General features: G+C 37.4%; 1 protein-coding gene across 1 annotated transcript in view; it reads right to left on the bottom strand.

Moving 5' to 3' along the window:
• The window catches only part of LOC114539687, a 5974-nt gene extending 5001 nt beyond the window's left edge, over positions 1 to 973 (bottom strand). The window contains exon 1 of the mRNA XM_028560300.1: positions 1 to 973. This exon is cut by the window's left edge and continues 313 nt beyond it. The gene's annotated coding sequence lies outside the window, so the exon portion shown is untranslated.
• Between the last annotated feature and the right edge of the window lie 6929 nt (positions 974 to 7902).

The following is a 7902-nucleotide window of genomic DNA, read 5'->3' as shown; positions in this document are numbered from 1 at the left end:
TGTTTCCAAAATTAAGTATACTTGACACAAGCCGGGAGGTCTTGTGTGTGGCACTTCCGTGTACAAATATTAAATCACCTCGAACATCTAATACTGTAATCCGCGAAGTTTTTAAGGTAGAAATGCCCACGTTATTATTTCCTAAATTTAGACAAGAATAAGTTCACAGCGCCTGATCTGCTGATGAGGTTTCAGTTCGCAAGCGATATGTTACTCCTTCAAAACTTCTCATATGTCACGTCACGTCCTGTAAAATATTGGCTGTTACATATTTTGTGAATTATTTTTAACCCATTTATCAACTCAACATTTAGCCTAGACAATTGATACTTTTGTACTGACGCCGAGGGAAACAGTGTGTTTTGCTAACCCGAGACCGCTGTTGCTAACAGCATAGCGGTCTCGGGGCAACAAAACACACTGCGTTTTCTAGGTGTCAGTAAGTAAGTGCTGTCAAAGTAAGTAAGTGCTGTCAGTCAGTAACTGCTGTCAAAATGAAAATAAACTGGAGGCCAAAGAAGAGCCAATCCCTGGACATTACCTGTATAGATTAGAATATGAAGCAATATCGGCAAGAAACGGTAGAATTTTTTATTCCCAAAAATATGCATGCCCTATGGAAAATTATGAAATTTGATGCCCGCTCGTGTTTCTCGCGCGTATATATTCATGGCGATTTGAAGCCCTGCACGGGTGGATCTCTTGGCCAATAGGAAAGCAGAAAAGAGAAATTTTGACACTAGGTAAATAACAAATTATTTATATTGTTATCTTTAGCACATATTATCAGGTATATGCTAAATTAGACTGTTGACATACATGCACAAAGCTTTGGATCAAATGTAAATACGAACTCATATGCAAACATTGGATGCAGACGGATATATAGAGATGATTTGTGAAAGATTGTGAATAAAATGCTGATGAAAATGAAGTATTTATTAAGGGCTGTTCACATGAGCCCGTTTCCGGAAGCGTAAAATGGATTCTCAGGTATTGAAATGAGTACATAACATGATCCTGGTAGTCGTGTAGTTATCCTAACAATAATTATAGCATGTGCCTGTTTTGTTTCAAAAAGACATATTTCAATACCTCAAAGAACATTTTACGCTTCACTAAATAACCTCAGTAACCGGACTCACGTAGCAGCCCTTTAGTGACTTAGTCTTATATTCGGAAACGTTCCTATATCACAAAGGAGCGATGGCAGCGTTTGCTGCATTGCCGTAAATGCATGGAGGGTTAATAACTTATAATATTATATCTCAACTGTAAATCATCCAATCAGAAAGTTCGATTTGTACCACGTGATCAGTAAATTAATCATGGAGTCCATCGAATTTTTTCACATTATGCTATAAAAGTCGAATACCCCGCTGCAGCGGGGTATTCGAGTTTGCGTGTACCACGCGTGGATGCCTCGCACACGACTCGAGGTTGTCAACAATTTCAAAAATAGAGGCAAAAGAAGCCATTTCACCCACACGTTGTTGCGATATAATATATAATTTATAGACCTTCCGCTCGGGGAATTCGACGAAATATTACCCCCTCGGGAAGATATATCCCTCGGGCGAAGCCCTCGGGTACAAGAGCGGCCTCGTACCCGGGTGCTTTAGTGGAAAAACATATACCTCCATAAAAGGTAGATAAATCATTATGGCGGGCAGATCGATATTTGCGGGATTTTTTTCTCTTTTTAGCATATTTTTCTTCGTTTTTTTGTCCGAAACAAGTATTTTTCAGTGCTTTAACATTATACGGAGAGTCGATATTAGAGAGCTTTAGATTGGACTAGGACTCCCGCTACGGCTACGAGATTCGTCTCATTGACGTGATATTCGTGAAACTTCGTACTGACGCCAGAGGCACGTAGCCCTCGCTCATCTGACTACGGCATTTTAACAAAACTTCGTAGTCCTGACTACGTGATTTAAAAAGCAATAAAAGTTGACATTTTTTCGGTTTTTTCCAGAAAAAAAAATTAGAGAAATGTTTTTGATATACGTGCATATGGCCTTTGAATACGTGTATTTTTGGAAATGGTGAGGATAAAATTTCCGAAATATTTGACGGGATAAACATGCGTTTATTATTGTGTTTGCAGAGGTTTATCATGCCAGCACAAAGTGGCGTATGCATACAACGTTTGTTTCGCGCCACGGTAACGAATCTCGTAGCCGTAGTCAAATCTAAAGCTCTCTATTACTTCAAGCAATGTGCTAGTTAAATTCTCTGAGCTTATTCTATTTCAACATATTAAAATGTCTATCGAGGGCGTATACCTTCTACAAAGTCGAATTTGTCCTTCGCTATAGTCAGCCAACAAAGTGGGGAGTAATGAGTTAACAATCTATATGGATATGGCGCCAAATTCTGGTCCGAATAACGAGCAGCATACACGCAGCCGAAGGACTCAAGTTGTGAATACACAACATCGAGTACATTTGAATGTAAGATCTTTAAAGAACAGACAACATTACACTCTTGTGAAGGATTTTACTTCAGAGAATGACTTTCCTCTTAAAATTAGAAGAACAGCAGTAATTTTTACAATCAGAGAAGCAAAAATACCACATGTAATTTTGGTAACTTGTCAGCGCTTCAATAAATTATGACTTTAATCAGTTAAAGACTGACAATGATAGACATTGTATCACCCGAAGAAAATAACCAGGCCACAAATGAAAAAAATTAGCGGGTCCATACCTTCGCACGTTACCATGTTGCAAGGCTTATTTCTTGTGTCTTTCCCATATTTGGAATAATCACCCCATATTTGGGACGTAGATTATCATGCTTCCTGGGCCACACTTCATAACCTGCACTACATATTACATTGCATAGCTTTTATGTCGTTGAAGTTTCTACTTCAATATATTCATTTTCCTTCATATCGTGACGTAGTCATCATGATCATGGAAATTTGTGTTTAATGGCCGGGAGATTTACGATCCCCGAGAAATTCGTGCGGAAATCGTGAGTCGCTGCAGTAGGAACAAGTGCCGCAGCAACTAACCACCCCGGGGGATTAGTGAAGACAATTCGGAACTCTGGTGATTGTCAACAAGGAATGTCAAAGAGACTTCATGTCAGTTACAGTGTCGTATAAAGATACATCCAAACATATTAATATCCCAAAATACCTTTATCTTCCACGTTCTCTTTCGTAGCATACACAATGCATTCCACATTGTCTCCAGCAGTAACGGATTTTCCGGATGGCTTTCCTGAACATTGAGAGATTTCAAGAGTACTTTTTACATGAGATTCTCTCGCCATGTTATCACCGTTTGTTCTGTTTCCATGCCCATGCAAATAAAAATGTTTCATAGCATTTATATACACACTACATTCATTCAAAACCCGCAGACAGGTTTCCTTGCAAATCTGCTTAAGTGTGATTGCATTCGTGGTGAGGTCAAAACTTGGGAAAAATAATAGCAGGCAATCAGGCAAATTTTCATCATGCACTCGGCTGAAATATTACTTGGTTTTAAGTTTTTTGCACAGTATACCCCTTTGTACATATTTTCTTGTACATCAACAAAAACCATTCAACCGTTGCATATCGCCATAATATCCACAAGCGTTTCGGCCACTACAGTGAAAGGAAGTGAAATGATTTTCTTATTATCAGAAAAAAGAGCAAGAGAGTTGGTTAATTAAATGAAATCAAATTAATTTATCTTCCTGAGATATAACTACAAAAATGCACATGCAATATCCGGCATGCACATGATAAACAATGAGCTCAGCAACATCGTAAATGGGCCATAGACTTAAGTCAGAAACCGGCTTCTAAATATTTTTTGTTTTAAATTGTTCTTGTAAACATTTCTGTTAAAACAATTCGGCAATACCTAAATCTAAAAGCGCTAAACGCGTTGCATCAGGTATGGGTAGTGAAGTGGTATGATTTAATAGGTTTAAAACTTGCATCCGTTTTGGACTTTCTTAGAGACGTCATGACTAAACGTTCATTTGCGCATGATCAGCCGAAACTTCCGGGCTGAATTAATTAGAAAATGTTAAAAAAATTATGCATTTAGTTCAGCGCATGAGCGGAGCAACGTATAGTCCAATGTCAGATAATGCTCAACCGTACCGATGTCGCTCCAACGCTGTTTAGCGTCGCTTCAAATTGATTGCTTTGCCCGAACCAAGTCACTCTCGTGGGAAAACTAATTCGATAACTAAGTTCGGCCATAGTTAATTGGCGCATGAAAAGAGCGACGTGATTAATAAAAAATCAGTGATAGCAGAACCTTTTTTTTTAGGTCAATTGTATATATATTTAAAAATTATGCACACATTTCAAAATTGCGCGTTAATTTGAGAAATTTTCGTTAAAAATATTCGTTTTTATAAACAGATTTGATTTCCTGGATGGAATTTTGCTGTAAATTTGCCCCACAAAAAAGCCTGGAAAGATTTTTGTTTCTTGTAAAAACGGTGAGAATGTCCTGCCTGCATCACTTTAACCTAAAATCATTCCAGATATCACCACCGCACAAATGCTTTTTTTGTATAATCGTGCTAGACGCCATTCACTGTAGCAAGCCGTTTAGAAAGCACCACTTTGCTGACATGTTCCTGGTCGAATATATTAGTTCGTCTAGCCAACTAAGCTGCGAATCACAAAAAACTTTTTACAAAGTCTACGCACTTGCTTCGGCAAAGAAAATCATAATAATTTCTTCCTTTATCGTAATTTTCTTTACTATGGGGCTCATCCTTTTGTATATTTTTTAAACAAACATTTGACATATCTTGCTTGGTCACATTAATCATAGTTATGCTTGTTCTTGCCATACACTTGCAATTCTGGGGCATTCTAGCGAGAACGCTGTTTACCCAGCCTATCATTATATCGACTAGTTTACGTTTTCATCGAATTATAGATGTCACGACGTCATGTCATGTCATGCCATGTCATGTCATGGTTGGGTGGAACTTATGGCAATTGCACTTTGTGTCTGAGTTGTTCTCTTTCGCTATCAAAAGGCTTTTGATCTTGATAATCATAAGACCCTAGTATGTAAATTAAAGAATCTCAGTTTGCCAACCGCTACCCTAAATTGGATCGTCGATTTCCTCCCTACAAGGCAACAACGAGTTAAACTAAGCAATGATTGCTACTCTGCATGGCGGAAGGTGCCCGCTGGTGTTGCACAGGACACAAAACTTGGACCCTGGCTCTTCATCTTAATGCCAAATAACCAAATAAAATCCATGGATGACCTCACGACTTCGGAAGTAGTCTTAAAGCAAGCTGTTAGTTCTACTGTACAGATCTAGTGAATGATGATGAAAATTGTATAGAACTTAGAATCGATTATAAACGGAAAACCGTGAATGGGAAACCAATTGAAATTGTCCAAGAATTAGAATTACTTGGCTTAACTATCTCACACACGACTTGAAATGGAACAAGTACGTAAATAAGATGATATCGAAGTGTACAAGGGGCCTATACCTGTTAGTGCAATTGAAGCGAGCCAAAGCGCCAGATAATGATAAAATACAATTCTATAAGACTTGCATACGACCTGTTCTAGAATAGGCATCCGTTTTTTTCTATTACTCCTCACCAAACTATCTGTGTAAGGACATCGAATGAATGAATCCAAAGAGAGCCTTTTCAATTGTATTCAGTCAGAGATATGAACTATGAGGATTCCCTAATCCAATGTGGAGAGCTCTCGTTGCGAGATCGAATGATACAAAAGTGTGAAAAGCTTTTTAATGAAATTTTAAAAGAAAAAATTACATCTTAGTATTCCTAAACCGAGGATCCTCTTTAATAATTGTTGGTTCCAAATCTGAAATTTCATTCCTTTTCAAGCATTTTTAGAACGGTTGAAAAAAATCAGTATCTGTTGGATCTCGCTGCCCCCTGTCCAGCCTTCGTCCAACCCGCCCCTGGACTTCATATAACCAAACTCTTAGCATACGAGTTAACTTTCCCCTCATGTAACTACAAAATAAACAAACTGAATCCGCTCTAATAAATGCAATTTCAAAATGCTTAATTACTCAACAATTCAAATTACATAACGGTATAATAACGTCAATTCTATGATTAATAAATAAATAATATCAACAAAGAAAACCTGTAACTTTGAAATCAGTTTTAAATATTGCCAATAAAGTGATTGTTTCAGCGTTTTTGAACAATTAAACTTCAATGTTCATCAGTCTTAATATTATATCACTACTTCTTCACACCTGATCATTTCCAAAACAGAATTACCTGTCACACCTCGTTCACAATCTTCAAGAAATTTGTTAATGAAACTTTGCATTGTCGAAAAACCTTCTCATAGTCGGCTTTAGTCCCACAATATGGGTCCTTGACAATTTCTTGTGCCGGATCGTACAGGCGAAGCAACTCCAGTTTTGCCTTACAATTATTTGGTTTTTGTTTAGCCAACTTATCCATGACAGCTTCGTCCAGCGTAAGTATGTAATCGAAGTCATCAAAATCGCTTTGTCGCATTTTCCTTGCACGGTGTTCCCCGACAGGAATTGAATTCTCCGACAAGACAATTTCAACGAGTTCTTCAGGGAAGCAACCCTCGTTCCAGTCGACATAACCTGCGCTGTCTATCCTCCAAGATACTGGTTGTGAAGAAGTCCTCACCATTTCTTTAAATAGAAATTCTGCCATCGGGGAACGGCATATATTGCCAAGACAGACGAATAAAACCGATTTTGTATTGGTGGCCATGTTTGTTTCAATCAAAGCGCTAGAGGATAACAATCGTCCGCAGAAGCACTGAGCTCTATATAACTGGAGAGAGGTTTTGGCATTAGAAGAGATTATGTGAATACACGACCTTTCGAAGTTACTGGTATGATAGAGTTCAAATATTTCAATCGTGTACTATTAATTGGCTACAAAATGTCTGGGGAAATTCTGTTTATTATGCCCACCATATTGTGTAGAGAAAAGTTGCGAAACGAATAGTCGCGTATATGATACATTTCAAAGACCCTCAGAGGTCATTTTGCCCAGCGCTAGTGAAAGTGCTACCTTGACAGAAGTGCTACTCTTTGACTTTTGATCTTTTAAACAGTGTCTGTTTCAAAACAAATAATAATAATAAGAATACTAGTTCGAAAAAACAAAACGTCCCTGCGAAATTTGTCACTTGTTTGTGTTTTGAGATTACAAATCGTCACGCGAATGAAATAGGTTGGGAAGACAAGACGGTGTTGTGATAAGGCAAGCCGATAAAAGGTTTGCAGAAAAGGCCATACTTATTTGCTAAAAACATATGTTATTTCGTAGCATGAAATAATTTGCTATCTAATTTGCTAAAAATGGTATATTAACATTTCGCTATGGAAAGATTAAGTGGAAACAAAAAACCCTTTTGCTAGGAAAAGCTTACAAGTGTCGTTTGATTATTTATTTCATTACCTTGCAGTTAAACAATCGATGTCGTTACTTGTGCAAAAAATTGGACAGTAGGCATCATTGAGGCTTTTCAAGGTGTGCATGAATAATTGAACAGAAAATACATTTTAGACGTCGGGTTGAATTGTAAACCGCATGTAGAAAAAGCGCGCACGTGCACACATCGCTTGAACAAAGTAAATTAATCGATTAAGTCTTTTTTCTTGGGCAATGGCCATTTTCAGTATTCAAGAATGAAATTTAAACGACTTTGTCAAAGTTGAAGATAAATAATTAGAAGATAAGTAATTAGAAGATAAATAATTAGAAGATAAATAATTAGAAGATAAATATCTTGTCCGTTATTCAATTTGTATCAATTGCCACACGGACATAAACTTACATTTGTTTCCATATGGCCACACTGGTTAGCTTAGAGTGTAGATAATAAAATTCGGATCTTTAATTGTGTTTTACATGAATATGAAATGTTC

The sequence above is a fragment of the Dendronephthya gigantea genome, unplaced genomic scaffold (assembly GCF_004324835.1).
Source record: "Dendronephthya gigantea isolate DGI-Jeju-01 unplaced genomic scaffold, DenGig_1.0 000212F, whole genome shotgun sequence".
In the NCBI taxonomy this organism is placed as follows: domain Eukaryota; kingdom Metazoa; phylum Cnidaria; class Anthozoa; order Malacalcyonacea; family Nephtheidae; genus Dendronephthya; species Dendronephthya gigantea.
This window is presented reverse-complemented; position numbering and strand designations above follow the sequence as displayed.